The sequence below is a fragment of the Hemiscyllium ocellatum genome, chromosome 42 (assembly GCF_020745735.1).
Source record: "Hemiscyllium ocellatum isolate sHemOce1 chromosome 42, sHemOce1.pat.X.cur, whole genome shotgun sequence".
NCBI lineage: Eukaryota > Metazoa > Chordata > Chondrichthyes > Orectolobiformes > Hemiscylliidae > Hemiscyllium > Hemiscyllium ocellatum.
The window spans coordinates 19,770,174-19,788,616 of NC_083442.1; the positions used below are offsets into that span (position 1 = coordinate 19,770,174).

Here is an 18,443-nt window from a genome sequence, read left to right on the forward strand (position 1 = left end):
TCACATCCAAATCATTTATATAAATGTCAAAATGCAGTGGACCCAGCACCAATCCTTGTAACAGGTTGTTAATTGGGCTTTTACATGTCTGTTTAAACTTCTGAAATGGCACCAGTAAGTACACATGTAGCCTGAAGAGAAAAATAATTAAGATTTACTTGCAGGAGATGTGGTTTATGGGGCTGCTGTTTGGAAAGCATGACCATGAGCTCTGGTTGTTGAAATATTTAATAGTAAGACCTGACAATTGCTACTTTACTACGTTAAAATGCCAGGATCATTGTTTAATTTTTCCACTGTGGACATTGCTGACTAGGCCAGCTTTTATTGCCCTTCCCTAATTGACCTTGAATGATGAAGGCTTGTGAGTTGCTGCCTTGAGCTGCTCATGTCTGTGGAGGATACACGTGTCCACAATGTTATTAGGAAGAAAGTTAAGACATTGGCAAGTTTTGACAGACCTTGACTCGATGGAGCGTAAAACGTTGGGAGATTGGCTAGGTATTTATGAGAATAGAGAAGTCTAGGTATTGGATTTTCAAAGTAGAAGAAACTCATGACACGGTAGTGGTTAGGCCTAACTCATTTCGACAGCAAGGATTCTCTAACATGTTGTAAGCTTAATACATACAGATTATCCATAAGGGCTTCCAACTGATGTACTTTCCTCATACCTTTTATATGTAGTGCACTCTGATCACCTTAGAAAATGATTTTTACAAAGAGTGCTTCATTGACTAATTCATATCTCATCTGTATTAGTAGCTTTTAGAAGAGGCCTCTCTGTGTTCAAAGCATTGTGGTGTTGAATCAGCCCTACTTACTATGCAGGGCGAATTCTACAATGTCAGAAATCAACTGTGACAACCTTGTAGCCAGGGTCTCTGTAATTCCAATTTGAAAGCAGCACGTTATGAATTGTATACAATTGAAAGTTGTTTGTTCATTTCACTAAGCAGGAACTGTACTGCTGCCTCTACACACAGGCCAAATATACAGCCTGCTGCTGTGACTTGACAAAATGCCATGACATCACTGAAGCAAGGCAACCCAGATTACCTTAGTTCATCATCAGAATTATCCTGTGCCCCTTCTTTTGCTGCATGAGATTGTTGGGGGATTTGTCTCTACTATTTGGGAAAGTACAGTTGATTAGAGATAGCGTTTTCTGAGGGGCTAGACATACCTCACAAGCCTTATTGAATCTTTGAGGATGTGACAAAACACATTGATGAAGGTAGAGCAGCGGATGTGGTGTACATGGATTTTCCAAGGCGTTCTGAATAGGCTCATTCAGAAAGTAAGGAAGCATGGGATACAGGGAAATTTGGCTGTGTGAATACAGAATTGGCTGGCTCATAGAAGACAAAGGGGGGTAGTAGATGGAAAATATTCAGCCTGGAGTTTGGTGACCAGTGGTGTTCCACAGGGATCTGTTCTTAGATCTCTGCTCTTGTGATTTTTATAAATGACTTGGACGAGAAAGTGAAAGGGTGGATTAAGTAAGTTTGCTGATGACACAAAGATTGGAGGAGTTGTGGATAGTGTGGAGGGCTGATCTCGGACAGCAGGACATTAGATTAGACTTAGTGTGGAAACAGGCCCTTTGGCCCAACAAGTCCACACCGACCCGCCGAAGCGAAACCCACCCATACCCCTACATTTACCCCTTACCTAACACTACGGGCAATTTAGCATGGCCAATTCACCTGACCCGCACATCTTTGGACTGTGGGAGGAAACCGGAGCACCCGGAGGAAACCCACGCAGACACGGGGAGAACGTGCAAACTCCACACAGTCAGTCGCCTGAGTCGGGAATTGAACCCGGGTCTCTGGCGCTGTGAGGCAGCAGTGCTAACCACTGTGCCACCGTGCCGCCCACATTGACAGGATGCAGAGCTGGGCTGAGAAATGGCAGGTGGAGTTCAACCTGGAAAAGTGTGAAGTGATTCATTTTGGAAGTTTTGAATTTGAATGCAGATTACAGAGTTAAAGAGAGGATTCTTGGCAGCATGGAGGAGCAGAGGGATCTTGGGGTCTATGTCCGTAGATCCCTCAAAGTTGCCACTCAAGTTGATAGGGTTGTTAAGAAGGCATATGATTTGTTGGCTTTCATTATCAGGGGGATTGAGTTTAAGACCCGTGAGGTTACGCTGCAGCTCTATTAAGTCCTCGTTAGACCACCTTTGGAATATTGTGTTCAGTTTTGGTGACCTCATTATAGGAATGATGGCGAAGTTTTGGAGAGGGTGCAGAGATTTACTGGGAAGCTACCTGGACTGGAAGGCATGCCTTATGAAGAAAGCTGAAGGCGCTAAGGCTTTCTCATTGGAGCAAAGAAGGATGAGAGGCAACTTTATTGAGGTGTACAAGATGATGAGAGGGATTGATAGAGTGGGTAACCAGAGATTTTTTTCCCTAGAAATGGCTGAGGGGGCATAATTTTAAGGTGATTGGAGGAATGTTTAGGGGAGATGTCAGAGGTAGGTTTTTTACACAGAGTGGTGGGTACGTGGAATGCACTGCCAGTAGTGGTAATAGAGTCCGATACATTAGGGACATTTAAGCAACTCTTGGATAGGCACATGGATGATAGTAAAATGAAGGGTATGTGGTTTAATTTTATCTTGGGGTAGGATAAAAGGCTCACACAACATCACGGGCCGAAGGACCATTACTGTGCTATACTGTTCCATATTCTATTCTGCCTGAAATCCAATGGAAAGGGTCTCCTAATGTCAGCCCTGCATTACATTTTACACAGTTGATCGTATGTTCCCCGTCGAACCTCAGTGCATGCTGGAAGTCAAGCCTTGCTATCTCTGGAATCATTGCAAAAGTTAATGATTTTAAAGAGTAAGCAGCATTCCTCCGTTTGCCTGCCTTAAAGACCCAGGTTGATGAAGCATGGGCCAGGTTTCTGAACTGAATAAAAATTACTCTTTGTTACAAGTAATTAAGTTGTGGTTACAAGTAAACACCTACAAACACTCAGCATATAATGACTAATTAAAATTCTAATTCCCTTATAAATGCATGTACACACAAATATAGATGTTGCAGTTGGAGGAAAAATGGTTCAGTGGTCTCTATTCACAGGATCTGCTGAGCTGGTCCTTGTGCTGGTCAGAATGCTGCTACTGATTTTCCTTCTCGGGATTTTTTCAAGAGGCACACGGTGGCTGGATCACTAATAAAAGGTCCCTGACTTATTAATTAAAAGTCAAAACTTACAGCAACTTTCAAGATAAACTGGTTTTCTTGAAACTTGAAGTGGCTTTAACTGCAGAGCACAGGGAGAGCACCCGGGCTGGTAGAGATCTTTGCATTTTGTTCATAGATCCAAGCTGTTCAGCTGCCTAAGAGTTGATCGCATCGTTCTTGGCAGGCAGAAGAAAACTGGTCACTAGTCCACGAACCAATTATACCTGGGGTAGAGGTGGGAAAAAGACATTGTGTTTCATCTGAGTGACCACTTTGCAGAACACTTGCGCTCTGTATCTACAAAAGACCCCAGGCTTCCTGTTGCCTGCCACTTTAACAGATCACCGTACTCCCTGGCCAACATCTCTGTCTCAGGCCTGCTGCGTTCGTCCAAAGAGTCTCAATGCAAGCTAGAAGAGCAGCACCTCATCTTCTTCATGGGATCTTACAACCTTCATGATTCACTATTGAGTTCAGTAGTTCTATTGCATTACTATCTCCTTCCATGTCTATTAACTACCCCACAACCAAATTCCTGTCATGACATGGGCTGCTTTTAGCATTTCACCCATTTTTGCGGGCTCATTGATGGCATATCACCTATCTTGCTGCTTTCCTTCCCTGGCTTACTATCTCGATCCCTTTGTCTGCCTACTATTTTTTCTCTTTTTCTCTAGGCTCCCTCAGCACTTATCCACTCATCCCCACCCCCTTGAATTCTGCTTTCTCTCCATATATGCTGCCAGAGTTTCTCCAGCAATTTCTGTTTTAGTGTGTTTCATCTTTAAGAACCCTGGTGCAAATTCTGGGGCAGTGTAAATTTGTAGCTTATCAAATATGTTCCGAGGTATAAATGATTAGATTTGCAATATTATTTGCATTTATCATAGGAAAGAGTGCAAATTAGGTTTAGGAGGACCATTTGAATATTTTTAGGCTGTTTTTGAATTTGTTATGGTTCTGTTCGCCGAGCTGGGAATTTGTGTTGCAGACGTTTCGTCCCCTGTGTAGGTGACATCCTCAGTGCTTGGGAGCCTCCTGTGAAGCGCTTCTGTGATGTTTCCTCCGGCATTTGTAGTGGTTTGTATCTGCCGCTTCTGGTTGTCAGTTCCAGCTGTCCGTTGCAGCGGTCGGTATATTGAGTCCAGGTCGATGTGCTTATTGATTGAATCTATGGATGAGTGCCATGCCTCTAGGAATTCCCTGGCTGTTCTGTGTTTGGCTTGCCCTATAATAGTAGTGTTGGCCCAGTCGAACTCATGTTGCTTGTCATCTGAGTGTGTGGCTACTAAGGATAGCTGGTCATGTCGTTTCGTGGCTAGTTGGTGTTCATGGATGCGGATCGTTAGCTGTCTTCCTCTTTGTCCTATGTAGTGTTTTGTGCAGTCCTTGCATGGGATTTTGTACAATACATTGGTTTTGCTCATGCTGGGTATCGGGTCCTTTGTCCTGGTGAGTTGTTGTCTGAGAGTGGCTGTTGGTTTGTGTGCTGTTATGAGTCCTAGTGGTTGCAGTAGTCAGGCTGTCAGTTCAGAAATGTTTTTGATGTATGGTAGTGTGGCTAGTCCTTTGGGTTGTGGCATGTCCTTATTCCGTTGTCTTTCCCTTAGGCATCTGTTGATGAAATTGCGGGGGTATCTGTTTTTGGCGAATACATTGTATAGGTGTTGTTCTTCCTCTTTTTGCAGTTCTGATGTACTGCAGTGTGTTGTGGCCCTTTTGAACAGTGTCTTGATGCAACTTCTTTTGTGTGTGTTGGGGTGGTTGCTTTCGTTGTTTAGGACTTGGTTTGTGTGTGTGGCTTTCCTATATACCTTTGTATACAAATTTCTAGCTCGGCGAACAGAACCACAACAACGAGCACCCGAGCTACAAATCTTCTGACAGACTTTGTTTTTGAATTTGCTTTGTTTCAAGTTTCTGTGTTGTCCTTGTATGCCTTATGAAATCGATGTCAAAGGTACCAAAAGATTTGGTATATTCACAGCCATGTATGACAGATTCATCCGCAGGGAATCTAGAGACAGGCTGGAAAATTGAATTAAGACCGCAAACTGATTTGAATGGTGGAGCAGGTTGGAAGAGTGGAATGGCCTACACCTGCTATGATCTTATAAGAGCTAAGGATTAGTTTGTCTTCACAGCTACTTTGAGTTACATTTTATGTTTTTGTTCTGCTTTTTCCCTTCTCTCTTGAATTGAATTTATTGTCACGTGTACCGAGGCACAGTGAAAAGCTTTGTCTTGAGAGCAATAGAGGCAGTTCACATAGTTCAATAGAATAGATAAGGGAATAATAGGTAAACAGCAGCAAAAACCAAAACACAGGTACAGGTGAATGGTAAGCGTTTGAGAGTCCATTCAGTATTCTAACAACAGTAGGGTAGAAACTGTTGTGAAACCGGCTGGTGCGTGTGTTCAGGCTTCTGTACCTTCTCCCCGATGGTAGAGGTTGTAGAAAAGCATTGCCAGGGTGAGATGGATCTTTGAGAATGCTGGCGGCCTTTCCTTGACAGCGGGCCTGGTAGATGGATTCTGTAGATGGGAGGTTGGCCTTTGTGATTGTCCGGGCTGAGATCACCACTCTCTGTAACAGTCTCCGATCTTGAATGGTGCATACTAGGTAGTGATACATCCAGACAGAATGCTCTCGATGGCACACCTATACAAGTTGGCAAAGGCATTCGCTGTCATGCCAAATTTCCTCAGCTGCCTGAGCAAGAAGAGGCATTGTTGGGCCTTTGTAACCAGTGCATCCACATGAAGAGTCCAAGAAAGTTTGTTGTGGATGACCACTCCCAGGAGCTTGACACTCTCCACTTGTTCCACCTCTGTTCTGTTACTATGTAGGGGGGGCATTAGTAACATCCTGCCGAATGTCAATAATGAGTTCCTTTGTTTTGCTGGCATTGAGAGCGAGCTTGTTCTCAGTGCGTCATTTCCAGGTCTTCTATCTCCCGTCTGTAGTCTGTTTCATCTCTATCTGAAATTCAACCGACTATGGTGGTGTCATCAGCGAACTTGTAAATGGCATTAGTCTGGTATTTGGTGACGAACTCATGGGTATACAGTGAGTACAGTAGGGGGCTAAGTACGCACCCTAGGGGGCTCCAGTGTTGAGTGTAGTGAGGGTGAAATATTGTTACCAGTCTTCACTGATTGTGGCCTGTGAGTCAGGAAACTAAGGATCCAGTTGCAGAGAGTGGGGCTTCGTCCAAGGTCACTAAGTTCAGTAATCACTCTCGAGGGGATAATAGTTTTGAAGGCTGAACTGTAGTCAATGAGTAGGATTCTTACGTAGCTGTTCTTGGTATCAAGATGTTCTAGGGAGGAGTGAAGGGCAAGTGATAGGGCAAGTGAGGAAATATGACGTGGATAGGCTGGTCCAACAGGCAAATTGAAGTGGGTCAAGAGTAGTGGGGAGGTTGGAGTTGATTAATACCATGACCAGCCTTTCAAAGCACTTCATGACCACTGAAGTTAGGCTCACTGGGTGGTAGTCATTGAGACATGCTGCATGAGCCGCCTTAGGCACAGGGAGGATGTTGGTCCTCTTGAAACAGGCAGGGACAGTGACCTGATGCAGGGAGAGGTTGGTGATGTCCGAGAAGACCTCTGCCAGTTGATCTGTGCATGCTCTGAGTGCACAGCCTAGCACTCCGATGGGTCCACTTTCCTTGGATTCACACAAAGGAAAGCTGATCTGACCTCTGATGCAATGACTGTTGGGATAGGTTCGTCAGGACTTGTCAGAATAGGTGTTACCTCTCCATCAAAATTCTGCTCAGAGCTTGCATAGAAGTCTCTCTTTTTGATTTGTATGTGTCTGCAAAGTTCTGTGAGAGGGATAGGAGCATTGGCATAGGTGATACCAGCAGAACCAGCCAGAATTCCAAAACTCAAGTTAGATCCTAAAAGAAAACCTGAAGGAGAGGAATATGACTGCCACAGATTTCAGCCAACTGAAAGGAACAACTTGTATCAAGGCATCAGCGTCGTACTAGCTTAATTTCGGAAATCAGGTCTCGATTATTCACAGTGAACAAACCTCGCTTTAAAATTGCTGTTGGAAAGTTTTCACAATTTTATCTGCAAAATCTTTCAGTAACAAGCTTTTGTCTAAAAATAGACTGAATTACTCACAGTAATGTGGGATGGGCTTTTGAGAGATTTGCAGAGGGTAAGAGTTGGAAATATAAGACAGCTATAAGCTGCATTTACAGGAAGTGGTGTGATGCATTTATGTCCTGAGTCAAATTGACATTCTACCACTTCCTGCACCTCTGCTGTCATATTATATCCTGTCAGCCAATTTAGCTTTGTACTCTGTAAATTAATATTTCATCCAAGCTACGTTAACCAGGTTTACTTTTTGCCAGATTTTGCTATCTGTCAGAAGTTAAACCACAGTGAGTGTCAGCTTCAGGAAAAGTCATAAATTCACACTAAGCAGATTAAGCATTCAGTAATAATAACATTTTATTTTGTGAATGGATGTCATTACTCTTGGGCATTTTTTTTAGATTAGATTCCCTACAGTGTGGAAACAGGCCTTTCGACCCAACCAGTCCACACGACCCTCCGAAGAGTAACCCACCCAGACCCATTTCCCTCTGACTAATTGACCTAGCACTATGGGCAATTTAGCACGGCCAGTTCACCTGACCTGCACATCTTTGGACTGTGGGAGGAAACCGGAGCACCCAGAGGAAATCCGCACAGACACAGGGAGAATGTGCAAACTCCACACAGACAGTCACCTGAGGCTGGAATCGAATCTGGGACCCTGGTGCTGTGAGGCAGCAGGGCTAACCACTGAACCACTGTCATATTCAGTTCAAAAGTCCCATCCAAATAAAGTCATCAAACATATTTCACTGAAATGAGTATTGAATACTGAATCAGAATTGATCATCAGATATATACATGTAAATTCTAATCTGGCAGTCATGAAGATATAACATTTTGATTGGAGCAGCATCAAATAAGTTAAATCATGTTTCTCACTCAGTTTTATCGTGTGCTGGTGTGGTTCATTGAGAGCCTAGGGCTAGATTCTAATGACTTGAGTTGATAACCCTTAGGTGGCTGAAATACAGGGTACTTTGTGTCAAACGCTAATGACCTGAAGTGCAATTTGTGTCAAAGTTATCCACTGTTCCTGCTGGCAGAATAGCAAAAGCAGTAGAACAATGCCGATGGTTGACTGATCTGTGGTGGTCCATACAGGTTTGCAGAACCTTTGTCAGGGTTCACGAGAAAAATAATGCTGAAATCCATCTGAAAAGAGATGCTTCTGTGGTGGAAGGAAACCAGCTTCTTCTACCTTGTGGTTATGTAACTCCGAAGATCGGTGGGAGCAGAATGGTGTCCTTTGTGAAGTAACTTGGAAAGACTGTGGCTAAAGCTATGACAAAGTTAAGTTTTGTTGATCAAAGGGAAGATGAAGTTGATATAGCAAGTGCAAAGTTCTGGCATGATACAGAAAATGAATATTACAAAAGAGTGGCTTGTCCATCACTCTGAAAGCCAAGGATAATATTGGAATGGTTCAATACCTAAGCATTCTCTCAGCCAGCACAAAGATGAGAATGTTAAAAATCACATGACACCAGGTTATAGTCCAATATGTTTATTAGGAAGCTTCCAAATAAACCTGTTGGACTGTAACCTAGTGTTGTGTGATTTTTAACTTAGCCACCCCGGTCCAACAACAGCCCTTCCACATCAAGGATAAGAATGGCTGCCTTCAACTTTTACATAGTGCTAACTACCGGGTTTTGCAAGATCACTCTCAAGGTTAATGCATAGTGAATGATGAACAAATGGAATGAAGACATTTTTTAGAGTCATAGTGTAATAGAGATGTACAGCATGGAAACAGACCCTTTGGTCCAACATGTCCATGCCAACCAGATATCCCAACCCAATCTAGTCCCGCCTGCCAGCACCCGGCCCATATCCCTCCAAACCCTTCCTATTCATATACCCATCCAAATGCCACTTAAATGTTGCAATTGTACCAGCCTCTGCCACTTCCTCTGGCAGCTCATTCCATACACTTGTTTTACTGTATTTTTTTAATTTAGTATTTGAATATGAAAAGCAGCAAGTCATATAATGAATACCCCAGTGTAGTATTTTGAATAATGTAGACCACATTTATAGGCTCATTGGGATTCATAGAGCAGTCATGTGCCAAGCTTTTGACTCATTGAGACATTGCACTTTAGTAATTTCGTCATTTCTTGCCAGGAATTTCAAATGTGGTTAGTAGTACTAGTTGTAATTAACATGTTTGATCCTAGCTATTGCAACCTGCACGGATGATTTTTTGAATTTGATTGTTCAAGTTTACAGCAAAAATTAAGATTTTCCGGGTTTGGCTTTGTGGCCATCCATTAAAGTGAAAGTATAGTAACCAGTTCAGCTGCTTCAATAACTGAACCCAAACATCCCAGTACAGCAAAAGCAGATTCCATGTTGGCACAACAGTCAATAAAATAGTTCTGAAATACTTCCAGAATACATTCTCCTATTCCTTCCATTTTGTGTTCGGATTGCAAATGTAATATTAGTGTATAGAATTGGAATTTCAGCAGACTGAGGACAGTGGACTGTGATCTATTGGCATAAGTACAGCACAAGTGTCCCTGTATTTGGAGGGGGGAGGAGGAAAGAGCTACTTCAGTTAGGCTTGGAAATGATCTCTGGGTTTACATTAGGTTGTGCGGAGTCATTTGTCGGTAAATAGGAAGGAGATTATTCTTTATCCTTCATTAGAGTTTCTGGCAGAATCTGGCTTCGTCTGTTTGATGACTGCCAACATTTGGCAATATTTCCCTGTTCTCCTGATTTGCAGTTTTTTTTATTTGGAAGTATTTATCCAGCATTTCTAAGTGTAGAGTTAGCTAAAATACAACTGTAGAATTGTTGTTTGGGAGCTCTGCATAATACTTGTGCGTCCTTTCAATTTGCTCGTAGGTAAGGCTCATATTATTGAATTATTCCATTAAGTTATCAGAGTAATTCAGAACAATGGTGTATACAATAGAAACCTATCAATCATTGTGGCAAGCACCTGAGTCTGGGGTTTGGAAAATGTGCTAAGGTAGAGCAGAGGAAGAGTTAGGTTATGATTGCCTGGTCATCTTAATCTTTGGTGACTTTTGCATGAAATGGAATTGCATATAGTGGGCCTGACTATATTTGTTAGAATTAGTAATACTCTGGAGGAGGTCTGTCCATGTCCAAGTTGGCTGTACTTAAGAATGGCCACCAGATCCGCACTTCAGCAGTTTTCTCACAGCCCAGAAATTGCTTTTTTGTCTGTAGGTTGTTAGTAAAATCTATCAAAACTCCTCCGCCTAACTTTCTCATTTCTGAGGAAAGCAACCTCAGCATCTCCAGTCCCACTATGCATTTGAAGGCCCTCATTTCTGAATCCATTCTTTCAAATCTTACAGTTGTAGAATTTTACAGTACAGAAGTAGACCATTTGACCTATTGTATCTGTACTGACTTTCAAAAAAGCCAACCAAATTGTCCTGTTCTCCAGCCCTATCACTGTAGCCCTTTTAAATTCATAACTTTCAAATATGTATCCATCTCTGTTTTGAAATCTCATAAGGAATTACCGTCCACAACTCTCCCAGCAGTGCATTACAAACCATAACAACTGAGTAAAGATGGTTCTCCTCATCTCTCTCTCTCTAACCTTTCCTTGTATCAAAAATCCCTGATTCATGGTATCATTCTAGTAAATCTCTTTTGAACTCTATGCAGGTCTTTAATATCCCTCCTTAAATAAGAGGCCCAGAACTGAATACATTACTCCAAATGTAGTCTGACCAATGATTTGTAGAAGCCTAGCATCACTCCCTTGCTTTTATACTCTAGGCCTCTATTTATAAACCCAAGAATCCCATGAGGCTTTATTAACAACTGTTTCAACTTGCCTGGCCATCTTCAGAGCATCGTGCATGCGGATGTAGGTTTGTGCATGTAAATCCCAAGGTCCCTGTGCTCGTTTACTCCCCTCAAAGTTGTACCACTTGTCTCCATGTTCTTCTACCAAAATGCATTGCCTTACATTTCTTTGCATTGAAATTCATCTGCCAGGTGCCTGTTAACTTAGCCAACTTGACAATGTTCTCTTTCTACACACTTTCGAAATTATTTAGTGGCAGGTGATCCACAGGCCTAGGCTCATAATCCAGCAAATAAGCGTTTGGTTTTGACATTGTGGAAACTGGTGGATTGAGTGCAGATGAAATACTTTTCATAGCTTAAACCAATGGAAAAAGATATTCTATCCTAGCCAGGTAAGAAAGAATTTCCTTGGATATTTTACTTAGGCTTCACTTAAAGATGTGGGTGATGTTTAATGTGATACAAACCGTTTTCAGTTTCTTAACTTTGAATCGGTTAGTAATCATAGGGGTCTAATTTCAGTGAATTTAAGGGTGATATGGAACAGAAGGTGGCCTGTTGGTCCATTATGTCTGTCAGCTCTTTGAAAGAGATAGCTAATTACTCTCGCACTTCTGCCTATCTTCCTCCAAGTGATTTTTGAATGTCTATCTTGAACCTTTCCCTTTCAGGCACTGCATGCACTTGCTGCAGTTATGTCTTTTCAAAGAGAAAAGCTTTCTTCATCTTGCCTCTGAATCCTTTCCCAATTACTTTAACTGCATATTCTGTAGTGTAATGATAATTCACCATAGAAAGCCATTCCTCCTTCCAGCTAGTCCCTGGGTTCATTAGTGGAGCCCACTCGCAAGTTGGAACACAATGAAAGACTTTCTTTTTAATTCACTCATGGGATGTGGGTGTCTTCTCTGGATGTCAACAACATCACTGTGGATCTGGAGTCACACGTAGGCCAGACCTGGTAAGGATGGCAGATCTCCTTCTTTAAGGACATTATTGAACTGGATGGGTTTTTCCAATAATTGGCAACAGTTTCATGGTCATCATTTTACCCTTAACTCCAGACTCTCTATTGAATTCATATTCTACTATCTGCCATGGTGGTATTTGATCCCAGGTCCCCAGACCATTAGCTGAGTTTCTGGATTAATACTACTGGGCTGAAAATGTGTCGCTGGAAAAGCACAGCAGGTCAGGCAGCATCCAAGGAGCAGGAGAATCGACATTTCGGGCATGAGCCCTTCTTCAGGAATGGGGAACCCTTCAGGAATGATCTCCAGCATCTGCAGTCCTCACTTTCTCCTAGAAGATTAATTGTCTCCCCAAAAGCATGTAAAGCAACTGTTTGGAAGTATAGGAAATGTTTGTATGTTAAGCCTTTAAAATAGCATCTCTGTATGGGGCAGCATTCATAAGTACAAAAATCAGGGGCCACATAGTTAGTCTATCAAAATCCTTGTTCCCTTATTCTCCTTGGATACAAGGAGAGCTCCCTGGGCTTTTCTCTTTTTTTAAAAAATATTTGTTCAAGGGACATGAAGGACACTGGTTACGTCAGCAATTGTTCCATCCATTCACTTGTAGTCTCTTGTTCCTGATATCATTTCAGTCTGTCTTCTCCAAACCCTCTGGAAGACTTTGACATTTTAAGACCCAAAGTCTAGTGTGCAGAACCAGACGCGATATTTCAACTGAGTTGTAACCAATTTTAGTTTGAAAATCTTATCTTTGGTTTCCTTGCATTGCCAAATACCAGACTAATGCCATTTACAATGTTGCTGATGACACCACCATAGTCAGCCGAATCACAGATGGTGACGAGACAGACTACAGACGGGAGGTGGAATACCTGGAAAAATGGCGCACTGAGAACAACCTAGCTCTCAATGCTGGCAAAACCAAGCATATCATTGACATTCGGTGGGTGTTACTCATGCTCCCCTACAATTAACAGTACAGAAGTGGAACAAGTGGAGAGTGTCGAGCTCCTGGGAGTGGTCATCAACAACAAGCTCTCTTGGACTCTTCATGTGGACGCACTGGTTACAAAGGCCCAACAATGTCTCCTCTTCCTCGAGCAGCTAAGGAAATTTGGCATGATGGCGAATTCCCTTGCCAACTTTTATAGATGCGTCATCAAGAGCATTCTGTCTGGATGTATGACTACCTGGTATGGCAACTGTACCATTCAAGATCAGGGACGGTTACAGAGAGTGTTGAACTCGGCCCGGACAATCACAAAGGCCAACCTCCCATCTCTAGCTTCCATCTACCAGGCCCACTGTCAAGGAAAGGTCACCAGCATTCTCAAAGATCCATCTCACCCTGGCAATATTTTTCTACAACCTCTACCATCAGGGAGAAGGTACAGAAGCCTGAACACGCACCAGCTGGTATCGAAACAGTTTCTACCCTACTGTTGTTAGAATATTGAATGGACTCTCAAACTCTTACCATTCACCTGTTTTGTTTTAGCCGCTGTTTATCTATTATTTATTATCTATGCTATTTTACTCTGTGATCTGCCTGTACTGCTCGCAAGACAAAACCTTTCACTGTGCCTCGGTACACGTGACAATAAATTCAATTCAATTCAATGCTGCATTGAACAGTAGCTCATCTCAAAAAAATTAATTGGTGATGGAATATTTTAGAACATCCTGTAGTGACAAAATTCACTGTATAAATGCATTGCTCTAAGGCATCAAAGTATTGAGCAAATGGATTTTCCTTACTTGAGAAGGCTTCCCCCATCTTAAACTTTGTTCTTCATTTCACAATAACTTGGGACACGATTTGATGCGTTCCTATTACCAAAATAATTTCTATGACAACTCTTCCCTGTGGTTCAAACAAAAGCCCAAAAGATGATGAATTGTGTTTTGTGCTGCATGTATGGAAGTAGGATGTTTCACAATGGGGGAAGAAACGTCCCAGTGAAGCAGCAGGAAGGTGGGTTGGGACCCCTCTGAGGGAAATGATGTGGCACGCTTGCAATGACATACTACAGCTGATCATTTTGGGTTGTGAAAGTGTTGAGAATTGAGAACACAGTGGCTTCTCATAGCAGAACAGCTGACTGTCATGAGTTTTCTGGGGACTTGTTCTAACAGTTTCTTTGTCAGCATTCGTAACAGAAATAGTTTTCTGCATCTTGTCCTTTGTGCAGTTCCAGTCAAATCTGTAAATCATTGTACTCGACCTTTGTGACTTGCACTGGTTTTGGTAATCAGCAGTGTGGGAATGCTGTGAAATAGCTTGTCAACAATATAAAGAATGTCTGCAGTGTAAGGAGAATGGCCATTATCTTGAAATATATTCAATGGCAACAGAACAGATTTTTAACTTGATGTGGGTGACTTCATTGAATTACTGCTGTGTAATGTCAAATACTAATCTTTTCCTAGTTTGTGTGGTGCAGTGTTAAAGTCTATGCACGATTTCATTATTTAAGATCTTTCTACCAGTCAGAAGCTCCTAATTTTGAGCGTTCTTTTAAACAGTCTGAAAATATAAAATATTAGGTGAAAGGGAAGACCAGAAGCTGCAATGCATGTTTGCATTGCCTTTTCATCTCCAGTATCTTGAGACCAGCTGAAACTAGTGAGATAAAAGTCTCTCGTTTTTAACTTTGGCAAAAAAGTACTGAGATGAGCTGCAATTGCAAGTTCTGGTCAGCTGACATTGTGGGATAGACCAAGGCAGAAGGTTTGAACTTTGAGATGTGTTAAGACTATGTATAGTAATTGCAAAGCAAAATGATGTAATCTACTTAGGCTATGCACAGACCAGCAGTGTTCAGTAGTTCTTGCTTTGACATTTATTTCTTTCTGCCTATGGTAGCCATGCCTTTAACCTCCCATGTCTTGAACTCTGGAATTCCCAACTTAAAACTCTCCACCTCGCTACCTCTACTTTCCTTTAGTACACTTCTTTGACATTAGAGTTGTTCCCAAATGGTCTATACGTGTATGGGATTCCTGGACCTGAAATGGTTATTATATGCATGATTTGACAGAACTGGAACGCTCAAACCATACACAATTGCTGTTGCTGTTGAGTTTATCCTAATCAGCAAATGAAACAGTACAGAATGTATATTTATTGCTGAGCCACTTCTATTGAAAACAGCTCAGTCATGTTTAAAAAAAGGAATTATTGTGAATAGCCGTTTAATGTTCAAAACTGAAAAGGGCAAAAGTTATGATCAGCAAAACGGAAGAGATTTACATCTTAATATTTCAGAAAAATACAAATGCAAAGGGCAGTCATGAGTGGAATAATATAGTTCATCAATTGTCTCTTCTATCTGTAATTAGCACGTGTATTGTCTGTTGCTCCCATTTAACTCATTTATTGTCACAGACATTTATCTTTGAGAGTCAGTGGAACAGTATGAGGCCACTGATAATGTAAAGCACCATATTTTGGCCCTCTCTGATACTCCCTATAAATCTTATTCTTATCAGTTTGTACAACCTCAGCTCTCTTGTCCACCACAAACCTGTTTTATTGCATAACTGATCTTAGGTTCCTCAACTCTCCGTTGTTCCTATTTCCCCAGCCAACCCCCTTCCCAAAATAAAAGTTGAAAATACTTGAATGTTTAGTAAGTCTGGGATTATTTAATAATATTTGAGTTTCAAACTTCCCCTGTCTGAGTTGACTACACACCTTGCATTTCTCTGATATCTATGATGCTTTTGCTTATTGCTTGAATTGAGGTGATTAACTGGGAGAAGGGAAAGAAAGTATTGTGAAATGCCACCACAAGTGTGCATGCACAAGCACAACATTACAATGTAATGTCACTGCTCAGCGATGGAGAAGCGATAGTAAATGGCTATCACAAAGATGGCACTGGCAGTGTAGTTGTAGTGATTGCACAAACTGGACAGACTTGAGGCATTGCACATTTGAGGGCTTGTGGCTAATTGAATGTTCCCTTCCTTCAGAGTAACCCTTGCACTCGTAGTGATAAATAAACTGGAGGAATGTGCTGGCTTTCCTTTGCAGGAGCAGGATACACTAAGAGTAGTGAATTGCACAGTGCAGTTCCCATAGGTGCTCATTTAAAGATGAAACACTGCTCCTGCTGTGCTTGAACCCACAGATGAATGATCACACTATTCAACTGGCAGCCTACAATCCCGGGTCTCGGTGGCACAATTATCTGTTAGGCGGCTGGTGAGCATGGAAGTGGGCTTGTGTCTGCATATGAGTGGACGATAATGTTGGCTGCCCAAGCACAGACATATTCTCGTTAAGGGATACCTGTTGCTGGTGAATGAGGTCACGTGATCCAATTGTTCATGGAGAGGTGACCATTTTGATGGTCATCTTTTGCATTCCTGCCAATTACTCTTCCCCATCACCGTATTTCAATACTGCTATAGTTGAGATCAGTTAATTCTGGGTGGAGGAGGGATAAGACTGGGATTTTCCTGCCTGTGTTCTTTTTTCTTTATTCAATAACAGGGTGAGGCGTCTCTGGCTAGGCCAACATTTATTGCCCATCCCTAATTGCCCAGAGGGCAGTTGAGAATCAACCACATTGCTGTGGGTCTGGAGTCACATATAGGCCAGACTAGGTAAGGATGGCAGACATCTTTTCCTAAATGATGATAGTGAACCAATTGGTTTTTCTGACAATTAGCAATTGATTTATAGTAGTCGTTAGACTCTTAATTCCAGATATTTATTGAATTCAAATTCCACCATCTGCCATGGTGGGATTTGAACCTGGGTCCCCAGAACATTATCTGGGTCTCTGGATCGACCCTGCTACACATCTTTGCAGTTTGGTATTCCCTGATGCATATGAACAAAGCTTCAAAAGACATTGCTGGTCAGAGCAAGAGAAAGTGTTATTTGAAAGATCACAAATCTGAAAAGACCTGAATTTCTATAGTACCTGTAATAATCTTGAGGTCAAACAGTAGTAGCCTGAGTAATCTGACAGGACAGTTGTGTTTGCACAACTGAAGTGGTGGAGAAGTAGAATTGGATGTTATCTGCGTGTAAAGAAAATCTGATTCCATGTTAATGGAGGATGTCACCGTGGCTATCACTAACTCAGACAGGTATGTTTTCATGCTTTCTGGAAACACTTCTTTTTCCTTGTGTTGAAAACTGTTCAGAAACTATGGCAATTCTTGCACCCAACCTCAGTCAACATATAATTAAAGGATTAGCTGTTGAGTCAAACAGACTGATTACTTGGTAGCTGCAAATCCTGGGACTCAGCAATGATTGTAGCTTGTCACAAGGACCCTTCTTCATTAAAGTTGTGTAACTGTAAGTGGTAAAGACATCCACATATGTGCCTGGATCAAAGACTACAAATCAAATTTATCAGCTGTTGAATTGAACTTGCTATTAGTCAAAGCCAATATATTTATATCTAAATCTTGACCACCTCCGATACAGAGTCACAAAGCAAGGAAACATACCCTTTGATTCAACCAGTCCATGCCAAACATAATGCCAAACTAAAGTAGTCCCACCTGCTTCTCCTGCCCCATATCCCTCCTATTCATGTACTTATCTAAGTGACTTCTAAATGTTGCAACTGGGCCCACATTCACCACTTTCCTTAGAAGTTCATTCCATACGCAAACTGCGCTCATGTCTTTTTTTTAAATCTCTCTCCTCTCACTTTAAAAATGTCTTCCCCAGTCTTGAAATCCCCCATCCTAAGGAAATAGCACCTATCATTAATCCTACTTATATACATCATGTACGTACATCGAATAGTGTAGGCAAGATGGCTTCAGATTGGTATGACAGGTGGGCGCAACATCGAGGACCGAAGGGCCTGTACTGCACTGTAATGTACTATGTTCCAAAGGACTTTATAGCCAATTAAACACTTAGATCTTTATTGTAGTTTGAGGCAAAGTTGCTGATTAACTTGCATAGTGAGTTCTCACATGCCGCATTGGAACAATGGATCAAACCATCTTCAGTGTTATTGATTTGAATGATAACTATTGACCAGGTCGCCGAATAAGAGCTCCCCTACTGCCAATAAGGACAGATATGACAGCAAGGCTATCTTCCAGTTTGTGTGCAAGCTGCTACCATTCTTAGATGGATTGATACATGGTCTAGTTGGAGCAAGAAACAGGAAGTACATGAAAGGGAATCCTTCCTTTCAATGTTCATAGTGTAGTACAGTGTCTGAGCTATGCGTGCTCACATAGTGAAGGGACGAGTAGTCTGCCAGTAATCATATTTGTTTGTTATTACCTCACATTTCAGCCACCTTCAACTTCAGGTAACAGTTTCATAATATCCAAGATA

General features: G+C 41.9%; 1 protein-coding gene across 1 annotated transcript in view; it reads left to right on the forward strand.

Annotated features, from left to right (window-relative positions):
- LOC132834690 (ras-related protein Rab-8B) overlaps nucleotides 1-18,443 on the forward strand; it is a 68,787-nt gene that overhangs the window by 30,933 nt on the left and 19,411 nt on the right. The window lies entirely within an intron of this gene.